Here is a 16,022-nt window from a genome sequence, read left to right as displayed (position 1 = left end):
AAGATGGTTCCATTGAAAGGTATAAGGCTCGTTTGGTGGCCAATGGTTTCACCCAAACTCTTGGTTTTGATTATTTTGACACATTTAGCCCAGTGATAAAGATGACTACATTGCATTTGTTACTTGCCATTACTGCTTCCAAAGATTGATACGTGCACCAATTGGATGTGAACACGGCATTTCTCCATGGCGATTTGTGAGAAGAAGTCTTCATGAAGCCTCCACTGGGCCTGGGTGCACCCTCGGGGATGGTGTGCAGACTCCAAAAATTCATCTATTGATTGAAACAAGTGAGTCGTCAATGGAATACCAAACTTTGCTCTATTCTGTCAGAATCAGGTTATTTGCAATCCAAGGTTGATCCGTGTTTGTTCACTAGGCTGTCCCCTTGAGGCTTCACTTGTATTCTCATCTATGTTGATGACTTGGTGGTAGCTGGAGACTGTTTGGAAGATATTCAGCATATAAAGAAACTCCTTGATGACCGGTTCAAAATTAAAGACTTGGGTAATCTCAATTTCTTCTTGGGTATGGAGATATCTAGAAGCACTTAAGGTTTTGCTCTTTATCAACGTAAGTACACTTTGGAGATCTTGAAGGAGTTTCATCTCGAGTATGCCAAACCCGCATCAACTCCAATTGATTACATAGTGAAACTTTCAAGAACTACTAGTACAAAGCTGGAGGACTTTACTGCCTATCGAAGAATAATTGGAAGACTTATTTACCTCACCAACACTAGGCCAGATATTACCTTTGCGGTAAGCAAACTCAGTCAATATCTTGACTGTGCTACTGATTCTCATTTCAAGGCGGCCTTGCATATCCTTTGTTATCTCAAGCAATCACCCGCCAATGCTGTACTCTTCCCTCCTTCTCCAGATTTTTCTCTCACAGCATTTACAAATTCCAATTGGGGCAGCTGCCCGGACTCAAGGCGTTCTGTTTCTGGTTTTTGTTTATTCTTTGGAAAGTCCCTAATTTCTTGGAAGAACAAAAAACAGACCACTGTGACTAGATCCTCTGCTGAGGTTGAGTATCGCGCCATGGCCTTGGCCACATGTGAAGGTCTTTAGCTCTCTTATGTGCTCGCTAATTTCAGACTTCTGTTGTCTAAGCCCATTTGTATGTTTTGTGACAATAAATCAGCTTTGCATATTGCTGCAAATTCCGTCTTTCATGAACGCGCCAAACATATAGAAATTGACTGTCGTATTGTGCGTGACCAGGCTCAATGTGGTATGATCAAACTTCTTTCCGTTACTTCAGCTAATCAATTAGCCGACGTCTTTACCAAAGCACTGGCTCCTGGACCTTTTAGCACCTTTCACTCCAAGCTAGGAATGTTGAATTTCCATGCTCCTAGCTTGCGGGGGGATGTGGACAATAGAGCTCATTCACCAACAATAGAAGAGATAGAGTGATGCACCACTGAGGCAGTTATGCCGCAACTGCTATTTAAGTACTGAATAACTTAACTCGAGTTAGATGTTAATCTGAATTTGTTAGTTATAGTTAGAAGGTAGTTACATTTTTAGTTGTGTATATAAACACCATTATACAAGTTGAATTGGGTGTGATTCATTATTAATTCCATTCTCTCATTTCTGATTCTGCATGTTCTAAGTACTCTCTCCCAACTCTTCTCACTCATCTTCACAAACTCTGCACTCAGAGCATGAGTTTTCACAAAAATTAGAGTGGGTAGAATAAAAATGCAATGCTGGCAAATTTTTAGCGAAATTTTTTTTATTTAAATAAAAATTCATTATTTGCCATTTATTTAATTACAGCAAAATATTATTTTTAATGTATTTCATATGTACGTTATAATCGAGCTATAATTCAGTTACACAAATGCTATATTTCGTCTAAATAACTGACACGTACGTTATTATATCATAAAACACTTTTATTTCTCAAAATTGTAACCGATAAAAAGTAAAGAGTACTCTCCTTATAAATTAAAATTATACTCTTTATATATTGATTTAAGGGATAGAGTATCTTCTGCATGTATCTGCTTTCTTTGTTCTTCGACAACCAAGATATATATAACTCACCTGGCCAAGAGTCTTGAAGTGGAATTAGCGGCCGAGCTATACAAATTCGAGAGTATCATTCATTTAAGAATATTATTATTTTGTAATTTTTTATCAAGTCTATTTCACCAGCAAAATTAACGAAAACAATTTTTTGACTTGTACCGGCAAAATTAGCAATGTAACTTTCAGTATGTTAATATCGCTTGAAAAAAAAACTAAATTTGATACAAATATATTTTCCTCTACAAAACATATTAGAGGATCAGTAAATTTTTTTTATTTAATTAAAACTATACAAATGATCTAATCTTTTATAATTAGAGAAATAGATAATTAATTGTAATTCGTCACTTTATAACTTGATTTTTATTGTGCATTATGAATCATAACTCGACCTTAATTATCATTCATTCTTTACTTGTAATCAACATATTCATTACCGACTTAATGACCATCATTTCTATTTTAATGACCAAACGATTATAACATCAATTCTATTCATCAACTCTATACCTATAAAAGGCACTAATTTCTATATCTCAATAGAGAATAAATGATAAACTATATTTTCATGTCTTACATTCTATATTCATAGAATTATTATATACACACACATGATAAGTTCTATTTTATGTTTAATGTAAGACCCATAAATTTCAGGAAAAAAAAAAAGAAAATTAAATTATATTATTTCTAATTATAAATTAGAATACTTGATTAAAAATTGATTAGTAAATTGATAATTAAGTAGTATTTTTAAAGTAATTTTAAGAGATTAAATTAAATTTTAAATTTATACAATATACTTTAATTTTATTAAAATTTACCAAATTTCAATTTACCTAAAATTAATAAATTATTGATTTCATATTTGTCCCAAATTAAAGTCCTAATTTGCTAAACACTTCCTAAAACTTTAACCCTAATTACCCCACTCCCTTCAGCCGCCATACCCCTTTCCTTTTCTTCCAAAAACAAACTCACAACACCACACTTAGCAGCAGCCAAAAATCCACAGAAAGAAAGAAAGAGAGGAGAGGGTGCGAATCAGGAGGGAGAAGAAAGGGGGAGAGCGTGCCGGCGAGTCACTGCCGCTCGTCGCGCCGCTGTCTTCGCCGATGAAGGAGGAGCGAGGAGAGTGTGTCACGGAGCAGGGGAAGCTCGCACGAGTGAGGAGCGTCGCCACCGTCGTCGCGCCGTGCGCCGCCAGCTTCGCTGCACCTCGTCATCACCATCGCCGTCGGACCGCCATGGAGTCGTTGCCGTCGAACCGGCGCTGCGAGCTGCTATTGAGCCTCAAGCAGAATCCGATGCGAAGAGAGAGAGACAGAACAACGCGAGGAGAGAGAGAAGGCGTTGCGGGGGTTTCTGCCGCCGCTGCTCTCTCCGCCATCGCCGCCGCCGGAGTCACGAGCTGAGGTGGGGAAGGAGACCATTTTCCCTGTTGCTGTTGCAGTCACTGCGCTACTACTGCTACGCTTCATTTTCCTTGTTTTCCTTAATTACCGTAAGTCATTTTTGTTTCTGAACCCCCACTGCTATTGTCATGTTATCCGTTGATTGAGAAGTTTAAGACGTTGATGTTTTAGGATTAAGCTGCTGCAACTGTGGACTGTGATGGTTGATGCTCTGAAAGAGTTGTCGCTGCTGGGGTGACTGGAATTACTACTACCAGTTCTACCGTTGCTACCGATGCTGTTGACTTGCCCCAATTCAAATTCAAGTTCAGTGTCACTGCCCTAGGTCTAGCCTGTCTCCTGACTCTGTTTCACTTTTATACTCTGAACTGCCTTGGTCTCGTTTATCTGTTTGTTACGATTTTAATTCCATTTTATTTTTGGTATTGCCTTGAATTTTTAGAGTTGTTTCCGCGTTTGATTCCATCAAATTTGATGTTGCTGTTGCTGTTAATTTGGAATAAGTGGGTTTGTCGCCTTTGATTCTTGAATTCAGCTAGTCGAGGTAGGGGTTTTCTTAAAATTTATTTTATCTTACAGAGTTGTTATAAATAGATATTAGTGTGAGAAACATATGTCTGTGATTATGATTGTCTTATAAATGTGGTTGTTTGCTGGACTGATTGCTTGATTGCTTGAGTAGTTTGTGATTGCTGAAAAGAAATTAGTTTGAAAGGTTATTTGGTTGATTATTATAAAAAATGGCTTTTCTTGGTTTTGAAGCTATTTTTGATGATATAAAGGAATTGGATTTGGAAATGATTTGGAATATGAAACTGAATTAGCTTTGGAAATGGTTTAATTGAGTTAGTGACTTTGTAAATGACTTTATAAATGATTTAGTATTTGAGCTGGGTTAATTTTAAAAAGAGATTTATTATGGGCACTGATTCGCTTTGAAAATACTTTGATACTGGAATTGGTTGAATTTTGGAAAGTGATTGAGATTTGGAAATGGTTGAGAAAGGATTTGAGAAATGTTTGGATGGGACCTGAATAGGGTGGCAGTGCCCGAATTTTAAAGGAAATGCTGCCGAAATTTTATAAAATTGGAAGTTTTGGTTGAAGTAATTGTTTAAAAAGATTTAGTTCTTAAACGTTATTTATTTAAGATTGATTTATTTAGAAAAGAAAGAATTATGTTTTGGATTGAGATTGTTGATTAACAGAAAGAAGGATGATGAGGATTGATTTGAAATATGATTTTAGAATGAATTTGGAAATGGGATATGGATTGATGAATGATGATGATATTGAAAATGGCTTAGATATTGATGAATGATGAATGAATTGTTTATATGGCTTATGAATTTGAAATATCTTGAGATACGAGGTTCCCTGGATTAAGTGTCGTGGCTTGCCACCACGTGTACCAGGTTGAAAACTCGATACTCTGTTGACCCTACGATGTAAGTGTGTGACCAGGCACTATATAAATTCCCGGGAATATTACCCCCATTGAGTAATATTGATTATTTGAGAAAAAACTATGCATAGACTCTTGGGGATGTACGTCGGGGGACAGTCTAAGTACAATTCAGACTTGTCGGGTTGGCTGGATAACCGACAGATGAGCCTCATCAGCCATAGGACAGGCATGCATCATATGCATCTGTATGCTTTGCTTGGGTTTGAACTTGTTTTGGTTTGCCTAATTGCTAAACTGTTCTTAACTGCTACTTGAACTATTTGCTGTAACGGCTTCCTACTTGTGCTTTCCTTGTCTGTCTTGCCTGTGTTTGTCCTGGCGTGTTACATTTGAGAATGGACTTAGGTGCTGAATTAATGATTGTGTTGTTTGATTGCGTGGTTAGTTTCTGATTGAGATTTGCTTATGAGAAAAGGAAGACTTTGGATTTCTGAAAATATTAAACATTGTTTCTTTGAAAATGTTTTAAACGATTAGCTATTGGATTTTAAAAGGATTCATAAGGCAACGATAGTCACTGAATTTGAAACAGTTTTCTTATTGAATATCTTCTTATGACAACTTTGAAACTCCGTGGTGAGACCATGTGGTTAGGTTCTCACCCCCCTACAGCTTTACCTTTTCAGGAACCAGATGAAGAGGCATTAAGAAGAGTTATACTGCGTTTGGTTTATATGCTGTTGTGTTAATTAGATTATTTTCTTCCCTCGTCTTAGTTATTACAAATTTGTAAGAGGGATAGGAGTTGTATGTTTTATATGTATATTATATTATGAGATTTTATGTAAGGAGTCTTGTATATGAATCTATGTCTGCTTGTATTTCCTTAAGATAAAGTATTTGTTTTCGGTTTTTCAAAGAAATCAGCGATACAATGTCGAGTCACAGGCTCCTATTTTAATATTTAGTATATAAAGTAGTTGTAATACTTCTTGCTATCAGAGTAGCGCAGCCGGAAACGTGACTTCTGATAGTGAGGGTGTTACATTATGGTATCAAAGCAGTTCATCCTAATTAGAGCCTTGGGGATGGATTGACCATGCTTCATTGCATTCTCTGAGTGTCTGTCATATTGTAGGTCTTGTCCAAGTAACAAGAATTAGAATTTTATGCACATGACTGCCTATTAATTAACACTGTTAGCTTACCGTTGCATATCTGTTGATGTTAAGTCTGGCCAACTTAATGTTGATGGCTCATGTGAACGGGAAAGTTAATAGATTATTATAGGCGAAAAGGAATTGATAAGTAATGGGTAATGCGAGTCACGTGGTTCGTGGATGCTAGGGTTCTCTTTTCGTGCTTGGTTTCGATTTATGATTTTTGTTTACGTCGCTTAGGTTGGCATATCGTTTCTTTTTGGTTTATTATCCTCATTGAAGTTCTTTGACTCGGATTCCTTTCTTGAACCATCATTGATCATTCTCCAACCGTATTTCATTATTCGTCCATAATCTTATTTGATTGTATTCTTAAGAATTTGTTTGAGTCTTTTAAAAACATCTGTCTTTACCATTGATTATATTCTTCTTCAAGAATCCTGTGCTCATTGATCTGAACTTGAACTTGTTTTGGCATAATGCATAATCTTTAAATCCTGAGCGATTTGAACCTTGAAAATTATGATTCGAACTAAGCTAACTATGTAAATTGATACTTTTGCTTCATGTCTAATGTATACCTTAAACTTACCATATTCTTGATTACCTTCCAAATTCTCGGCATCATAAAAATCCTGACCTTGAATTTCTCTACGTAATCTGTGTATCTCCTTGACGTAATCTAAGCTCATTTTGGATTGGAAAAGTTTTGAATTGATCTTTTTCTTACTTAATTGTGTTTCCCAATCATCTTTCAAATTTTTGGATAAGATTACTTTTAAGTTTAGCATATACTTTTCTACATGGATTCTAAAATTTCTTTATATGGTTTAAATCTGTTTATCTGTAAAGCTTCACCTATTCTTCTATAGAAAACAATTTCTACTTTGCATTTCCTTCATTAACTACAACTTGATTTATTTTCAACCTTATCACAGTTTTTAAACGTACTCTTATGTGATTTTACATCCGAGTATCTTTCAAGATTCTCAAAAAAATAAAAAAAATAAATAAATAAATAAATAAATAAATAATAAAATATTAAAGCAAAATAAAATAAAATTTTATTCATAGCCCAATTAAATTTCATTTTACAAACTTTGCATATTTTATTTTAACTACGATTGTTTTGATGTAATACCTTATTTAAACCTTTTGTATTTCCATGAGAAAATGAATTCATTCCTTCTTTAGATTATCCATTCTTTGTAAACGCTACCATTGATTTTTAATCTTCTTTTTTCCCTCAGCTCAAATCCGGTTTAAATAAAAGTACCGTTCTTCCTCTCGATTTTTCATATTGAAATTCTTAAATTCAAAATTCCTTCTTAGGTTTACAACTTGATTTCCTAGCTTATGTTTTTATGCAAATTCTTATTTGATTATCTAAAAAGTCTTTCAAAGTTTTCGATGAAAAATTTTATCCTTAGCATAACTAATTTTCATTTCACAAATCTTGCATAATCTAGTTCAACTTAAATTTGTTTTAACATGACGTAATATTTACGTTTTTGATGATTCTCTTGAATTTTGTAAACAATTGTCCTGTTTTTCTCTATGATTTTTATTGGAGTTCTTTGAAATTAAAATTCTTTCCTATTTGCATTTTAATTCTTCCTTCCGGCATACTTCATGACTTTTGACCATTCTTTTTTGTTGGTGGTTTGAACCATTTTGAAGAAGTTTTGAATTCTTTTGAAGAAATTTAAGTTTTGAATCAACTTTTTAAGTTATTGAGTTCCTTTTTAGCGCATCTTAATATTATTGAACATCCTTATAAAGTTGTGACTTCAAGTATATTACTGGAGTTTTGTTTTAAACCTTTTTAAACAAGTTTTGATTTATTCTTATGCAAAGTTGTCCCTGACTTTGAATTGTCTTACTTGAGCAGTGCCTCTTTTTGATGTGATTTGAACTTGTTTCGGGGCGATATAACCGTTTATTAAAATTTTAATAAAATCGCTTTCAATTCAGCCTACACTCCTTTACCTTATACTCTGAAAGTTTCTGTATGTGATTTAAACCTGTTTGATTGTAATGCATCATCTTTTCTTTTATGAGTAAAACTTTATGTCGGGTTTTCTTCCAACAAGATTGTAGTTTTCATACATGCTTGAAAAAGAAGAGAAAATACAATTTTGCTCTTAGCCAAATTAATCTTTCCATTTACAAAATTTGTGTAATCTATTTCCACTTGAATTTATATTGAAATAATACCACATTTATGCTTTTATTAATCTTTTGAAGGATGTTTGTTACCCATTTTCTCTTTTAGAACATGAAATGATTTCTCCTTAAGTTTTCCATTTTCTACAAACAATGCATTCAAAAATATTTTTAAACCATACTCTTGAGTTCTATAAACTTTGTCTTTGGTTTGGATATTCTTCTTCTGTAAACCTCATATTTTTTTTGATTCAGTTTGAATTCGTTTCAAAATATTGTGTTGTTTTTCATCTTATTGATCCTATCGAATCCCTTCGACTCAAGAGTTACCCTTAAAGTTATCAGTTGATCCTTTTTCCAACATTCTTCATTACTTATTTATCCTTGTCCACTTGTGATTTCAACAATTCTTTCAAATTCTCGCGAACACGATCCTTACTACTTTTCCTTCTTTTCTAAGGTCTGTTATCCTTCTGAGTATACTCGAGATTAGTTTTGATATCTTGTGTACCTATTGGACTTAGTAAACAACATATTAATTCTTTGGGGTATGTTTGGTGGACGCAAAAGGTGAAATTTATAAATGTACGACGTTGCAGGGAGTTGTGGAATCTTATTTCATGTGAAAGGATTTTGTTGATGTTGGGTTTGTGACCATTAAGATTTACAAAGTGTTTGATGAGGTTGAAAACCCTCAGATGAGTTATTCGAAGAAGTACGATTGAGGATGGAGGGAATAAGTTAAGTTAAAGTTTGAATAATTGAATCTCTGAAGATGGTGTGAGATCAAATGCGAACGTTAAGCACGTTGTTTTAATCCTAACCCGTTTTGTAACCTTTTATCGCCTTGTTTTACCATCACATGTTTAAAACATCATTTTATGCATCAAGCCTATCTTGTAACCTTGTTTCACACCATACTTATACCCTTCATATTTTTATATGAAAATCCTGGTATCTGAAACTATATGTATATATATTGAGAACTTTTTGCCTTTTCTTTAAATAAGTTCAAGAGGAGTACTATGAAAATCTCTTTTATTTTGTATCAATTTTCGAGGACGAAAATTTTTATAAGGTGGGTAGGATGTAAGACCCATAAATTTCAGAAAAAAAAAAGAAAATTAAATTATATTATTTCTAATTATAAATTAGAATACTTGATTAAAAACTGATTAGTAAATTGATAATTAAGTAGTATTTTTAAAGTAATTTTAAGAGATTAAATTAGATTTCAAATTTGTACAATATACTTTAATTTTATTAAAATTTACCAAATTTCAATTTACCTAAAATTAATAAATTATTGATTTCATATTTGTCCTAAATTAAAGCCCTAATTTGCTAAACACTTCCTAAAACTTTAACCCTAATTACCCCACTCCCTTCAGCCGCCATACCCCTTTCCTTTTCTTCCAAAAACAAACTCACAACACCACACTTAGCAGCAGCCAAAAATCCACAGAAAGAAAGAAAGAGAGGAGAGGGTGCGAATCAGGAGGGAGAAGAAAGGGGGAGAGCGTGCCGGCGAGTCACTGCCGCTCGTCGCGCCATTGTCTTCGCCGATGAAGGAGGAGCGAGGAGAGTGTGTCACGGAGCAGGGGAAGCTCGCGCGAGTGAGGAGCGTCGCCACCGTCGTCGCGCCGTGCGCCGCCAGCTTCGCTGCACCTCGTCATCACCATCGCCGTCGGACCGCCATGGAGTCGTTGCCGTCGAACCGGCGCTGCGAGCTGCTATTGAGCCTCAAGCAGAATCCGATGCGAAGAGAGAGAGACAGAACAACGCGAGGAGAGAGAGAAGGCGTTGCGGGGGTTTCTGCCGCCGCTGCTCTCTCCGCCATCGCCGCCGCCGGAGTCACGAGCTGAGGTGGGGAAGGAGACCATTTTCCCTATTGCTGTTGCAGTCACTGCGCTACTACTGCTACGCTTCATTTTCCTTGTTTTCCTTAATTACCGTAAGTCATTTTTGTTTCTGAACCCCCACTGCTATTGTCATGTTATCCGTTGATTGAGAAGTTTAAGACGTTGATGTTTTAGGATTAAGCTGCTGCAACTGTGGACTGTGATGGTTGATGCTCTGAAAGAGTTGTCGCTGCTGGGGTGACTGGAATTACTACTGCCAGTTCTACCGTTGCTACCGATGCTATTGACTTGCCCCAATTCAAATTCAAGTTCAGTGTCACTGCCCTAGGTCTAGCCTGTCTCCTGACTCTGTTTCACTTTTATACTCTGAACTGCCTTGGTCTCGTTTATCTGTTTGTTACGATTTTAATTCCATTTTATTGTTGGTATTGCCTTGAATTTTTAGAGTTGTTTCCGCGTTTGATTCCATCAAATTTGATGTTGCTGCTGTTAATACTGCTGATTCTAATGCCATTGCTGCTGTTGCTGTTAATTTGGAATAAGTGGGTTTGTCGCCTTTGATTCTTGAATTCAGCTAGTCGAGGTAGGGGTTTTCTTAAAATTTATTTTATCTTACAGAGTTGTTATAAATAGATATTAGTGTGAGAAACATATGTCTGTGATTATGATTGTCTTATAAATGTGGTTGTTTGCTGGACTGATTGACTGATTGCTTGATTGCTTGAGTAGTTTGTGATTGCTGAAAAGAAATTAGTTTGAAAGGTTATTTGGTTGATTATTATAAAAAATGGCTTTTCTTGGTTTTGAAGCTATTTTTGATGATATAAAGGAATTGGATTTGGAAATGATTTGGAATATGAAACTGAATTAGCTTTGGAAATGATTTAATTTTGAGTTAGTGACTTTGTAAATGACTTTATAAATGATTTAGTATTTGAGCTGGGTTAATTTTAAAAAGAGATTTATTATGGGCACTGATTCGCTTTGAAACTACTTTGATACTGGAATTGGTTGAATTTTGGAAAGTGATTGAGATTTGGAAATGGTTGAGAAAGGATTTGAGAAATGTTTGGATGGGACCTGAATAGGGTGGCAGTGCCCGAATTTTAAAGGAAATGCTGCCGAAATTTTATAAAATTGGAAGTTTTGGTTGAAGTAATTGTTTAAAAAGATTTAGTTCTTAAACGTTATTTATTTAAGATTGATTTATTTAGAAAAGAAAGAATTATGTTTTGGATTGAGATTGTTGATTAACGGAAAGAAGGATGATGAGGATTGATTTGAAATATGATTTTAGAATGAATTTGGAAATGGGATATGGATTGATGAATGATGATGATATTGAAAATGGCTTAGATATTGATGAATGATGAATGAATTGTTTATATGGCTTATGAATTTGAAATATCTTGAGATACGAGGTTCCCTGGATTAAGTGTCGTGGCTTGCCACCACGTGTACCAAGTTGAAAACTCGATACTCTGTTGACCCTACGATGTAAGTGTGTGACCGGACACTATATAAATTCCCGGGAATGTTACCCCCATTGAGTAATATTGATTATTTGAGAAAAAGCTATGCATAGACTCTTGGGGATGTATGTCGGGGGACAGTCTAAGTACAATTCAGACTTGTCGGGTTGGCTGGATAACCGACAGATGAGCCTCGTCAGCCATAGGACAGGCATGCATCATATGCATCTGTATGCTTTGCTTGGGTTTGAACTTGTTTTGGTTTGCCTAATTGCTAAACTGTTCTTAACTGCTACTTGAACTATTTGCTGTAACTGCTTCCTACTTGTGCTTTCCTTGTCTGTCTTGCTTGTGTTTGTCCTGGCGTGTTACATTTGAGAATGGACTTAGGTGCTGAATTAATGATTGTGTTGTTTGATTGCGTGGTTAGTTTCTCATTGAGATTTGCTTATGAGAAAAGGAAGACTTTGGATTTCTGAAAATATTAAACATTGTTTCTTTGAAAATGTTTTAAATGATTAGCTGTTGGATTTTAAAAGGATTCATAAGGCAACGATAGTCACTGAATTTGAAACAGTTTTCTTATTGAATATCTTCTTATGACAACTTTGAAACTCCGTGGTGAGACCATGTGGTTAGGTTCTCACCCCCCTACAGCTTTACCTTTTCAGGAACCAGATGAAGAGGCATTAAGAAGAGTTATACTGCATTTGGTTTATATGTTGTTGTGTTAATTAGATTATTTTTTCCCTTGTCTTTGTTATTACAAATTTGTAAGAGGGATAGGAGTTGTATGTTTTATATGTATATTATATTATGAGATTTTATGTAAGGAGTCTTGTATATGAATCTATGTCTGCTTGTATTTCCTTAAGATAAAGTATTTGTTTTCGGTTTTTCAAAGAAATCAGCGATACAATGTCGAGTCACAGGCTCCTATTTTAATATTTAGTATATAAAGTAGTCGTAATACTTCTTGTTATCAGAGTAGCGCAGCCGAAAACGTGACTTCTGATAGTGAGGGTGTTACATTTAACATTCTATATTCATAGAATTATTCTTATACCTCTTAAACACTTACTGACTTGAACGTCAGAGTGTCTTTTGCAGGTACCCACTTCCTTGTTCTTCTTGCTGAAGTATACATCCTTTGGAGATGAAGAGCAAGTTCAATTTCCTCTAAGGCGAGATATGCCTCGGAAGTTCATTCACACAAAAACAATTGACACCGTCTGTGGGGACGAGTAAAATAATTCCTACTCCCTCAGGTTCATAAAACTTGATTTACATTCAAATTTTTGAACCAATCTCAACAATCTTGTTTAAGATTTTATCTAATACCTCTTACCAAACTTTAATCTGTCGTAACTTTTTATAAAGTATGCACTTTATACATTCGAATTGCTTTACTTTTATGTATCATAATATTTCACATCTCATAATCGATCAATGAACCAATCCGAAAATAAATTCGGCTTTCAATTAATCCGAGAACAAACTCGCTTTCAATCAATTCAAGCACCAACTCGCTTATCAATTTTGCTTACTTTTTCAAAGTCCTCTATTTACACAAGTAAAATTATACTTTTTATTCAACATACTTTTGTATTTATATTTTGTATAACTAATATTTACTAATTTATTAGTTATATTCAAATCTTAGTATATATTCTATACTTTATGCTATTAAATTTTATGTTACTATTTGTTTAATGCAAAAAGTTAAGCAAAAATGCGTGCAAACATTCAAAATTTACTATTGTTGCACGAGAAATATTCCTCGTCATACCGTAACTGCTAAAAATATTATACTATCATTCAATGACTGTTATCTTATTGCTTTATTATCAATAAAACATGTCTTACAAAACAAAATTTAGATTTTCACATTTGACATGTATGACATTCATATATATATATATATATATATATATATATATATATATATATATATATATATATATATATATATATATATATATGTCATATTCTTCTCTACAATTATCAACTTTCAAGGTATATTTTTCTACTTTGAACTCTTTTACTTTTACAATATATATATTATTCAATATATATTGCGACTTTGTACATATTCATTTTCTCAATTTATCTTATTCATGTCAGACCTTCACTATAAATTATAAATATTCAATAACTAATTGCTTTGAACGAGAAATTCATCAATAAGCTATTGTGGGTCGGAAAAATTCCCAAGACAATTAACTATTATATTCTCGGATCATACAATCGATTCCATCAATGGATATCTATTTCTAAACTTTTCAGTTCATATACAATCAAATGCTAAAATTATTCTTAAGTGAAAAAGTATCCCCCACACAACTATCTTGATTGAATGGCTCTTACCACTCAATTATTTTTTGAATAAGTGCTGACATAATAACTCGCTTAAGCTTGGGACTCACCATATCATTATTCACTTATCTTTTAACTGAGTTATAATTCATTTTATTTTTCTAAACTTAACCTGGATCATATAATCGGCAGACAAAACTTGGGGGTTGTGATCCGTCACCTTGTAACTCGGTTTTTATTGTGCATTATGAGTCATAATTCGGCCTTAATTATCATTCATTATTTACTTGTAAACCATCATTTCTATCTTAATGACCAAACGGTCATAACATCAATGATCTATTCATCAATTCTATGCCTATAAAAGGCACCAATTTCTATATCTCAACAGAGAATATATGATAAGTTATATTTTTATGTCTTACCTTCTATATTCATAGAATTATTATATATACACACATGATAAGTTCTATTTCATGTTTAACATTTTATATTCATAGAATTATTCTTATACTTCTTAAATATTTACTGACTTGAGCGTCGGAATATCTTTTGCAGGTACCCACTTCCGTGTTCTTCTTGTCAAAGTATACATCCTTCGAAGACGAAAAGACAAATTTAATTTCCTCTAAGACGAGATATACCTCAAAAGTTCATCCACACAAAAACGTTAATAATTTACTTATTAAATTTTAGTATCGTCTTTTTATGTCTTATTATATTATTATAATCGTATTAAGTATACAATATCTCCAAAAAAATATTAAGTATATAATAAAATTAATTATTAAAATTAGTTATTAATATAAAATATATATTAAAATATAAAATATACATTAAAAATAAATTAAATATATATTTATATATTTATAATAATTAATTTTAATAATTAATTTTATTGTACAAATAACATTTTGATATTCTTATTCGAAAGAGAATAAACAATGACGAAAGTTGAAACAAAATTTTTGGAACATATTTAACATAAAAATTTAATAACAATATTTATATCAAAATAAAATTTATAAATATAATTATTCTTTAAACTTGTTACTAATAAGATAATATATAAATAAATAAACTTGTTACTAATAAGATAATATATAAATAAATAATTTTATAAATTAAAAATATAAAATAGTTTATAATGATACTTTTTAAATTTTTAATAACTTAAATAAAAAGTATTATTTATTGAATAAAGAATTGCACACAAAAAACTAAAACAACGTATTTTTTAAAAAAAACTTTAAATTATAATAAAATATTTAAATCAATTAAATTATTTTTTATTTTTTAAAAATTTATTACTAATTTTTTTATAAAAAATTTGGAAAACCATTGAAACAGTGTCTCAATTAAGTTCCGTCACTTGGCGGTGGGAGTAGAAGGGAGACAAATCAAACAATGCAAGGGTGAACTTGAAAGCTTCCGTTTCAAAGGCGAGATAACGCACGTTATTATCATCGTGACTAATTATTATTTAAAAAAAAAAAGGTCTTGCACGCAAGCCTAAACTAACCATGTTCTTCTTGACCTCGTGGCTTTTTTTTTTTTTACTTTTCTTTCTTTCTTTGTCTTTTTTGGAAATCCTAACACATAATAAAGAAAAACAAATAGTAAATGGCATTATATTATAATTTATATATGTAAAATATTCCGTGACTTGGTGATGATCTCAGAAATGTCACATTGCCATTGTCCCTTGGTGTACGGAAAAATGTACTTAATATATACATGTTTAGATACTCAAAGTAACCTCGTGTAATTGGCCCCGTGTGGTTTTGATTTTTGAATGTGGATGATGACATATTTCTTCACCAGAACATGCCCTTAATTTGAGGGCAACTTCTTGTTGCATTGATTTAACGATACGTTAATGTCTTCAAATAGATATCAGCATATCATTATTTTTTTTTATTTATAAAAATTAGGTAAGTTAAATTATCAATATTTATTTAGATATATTTTCAGATCCCTTTGATATAAAATATTTATATTTCAATTATTAAAATTTCAATCACATCAAGAGGAGTAAATACAATCAACCTAATGATAATTTTGGTCTTTAAAATTGAAGGATGAGTCAATTTAATTTTTTTAACTAAAATGACCAATTAAATACTACACGTTTAATTAAAAATTTAACTCCAATTAGTTTTTGGACAATTTTTT

The 16,022-nt window shown here is 32.9% G+C and overlaps 2 long non-coding RNA genes across 3 annotated transcripts; both read left to right on the top strand.

Moving 5' to 3' along the window:
- Positions 1-2,941: 2,941 nt before the first annotated feature.
- On the top strand, positions 2,942-5,794 carry LOC112752112 (uncharacterized). 2 transcript variants are annotated; one of them, XR_003176558.3, is made up of 4 exons: positions 2,942-3,552; positions 3,635-3,788; positions 3,906-4,007; positions 5,544-5,794. It is a non-coding gene; the product is annotated as an uncharacterized lncRNA (long non-coding RNA). The 2 variants fall into 2 exon arrangements; XR_003176570.3 differs by lacking the exon at positions 3,906-4,007.
- A 3,724-nt stretch (positions 5,795-9,518) lies between these two features.
- On the top strand, positions 9,519-12,438 carry LOC112752133 (uncharacterized). Its single transcript, XR_003814199.2, has 4 exons — positions 9,519-10,151; positions 10,234-10,387; positions 10,505-10,642; positions 12,189-12,438. It is a non-coding gene; the product is annotated as an uncharacterized lncRNA (long non-coding RNA).
- The last annotated feature ends 3,584 nt before the right edge of the window (positions 12,439-16,022 follow it).

The sequence above is a fragment of the Arachis hypogaea genome, chromosome 2 (genome assembly GCF_003086295.3).
Source record: "Arachis hypogaea cultivar Tifrunner chromosome 2, arahy.Tifrunner.gnm2.J5K5, whole genome shotgun sequence".
NCBI classification, from domain to species: domain Eukaryota; kingdom Viridiplantae; phylum Streptophyta; class Magnoliopsida; order Fabales; family Fabaceae; genus Arachis; species Arachis hypogaea.
Note: the sequence above shows the minus strand (reverse complement) of the source record. Positions and strands in the feature narration are given on the sequence as shown.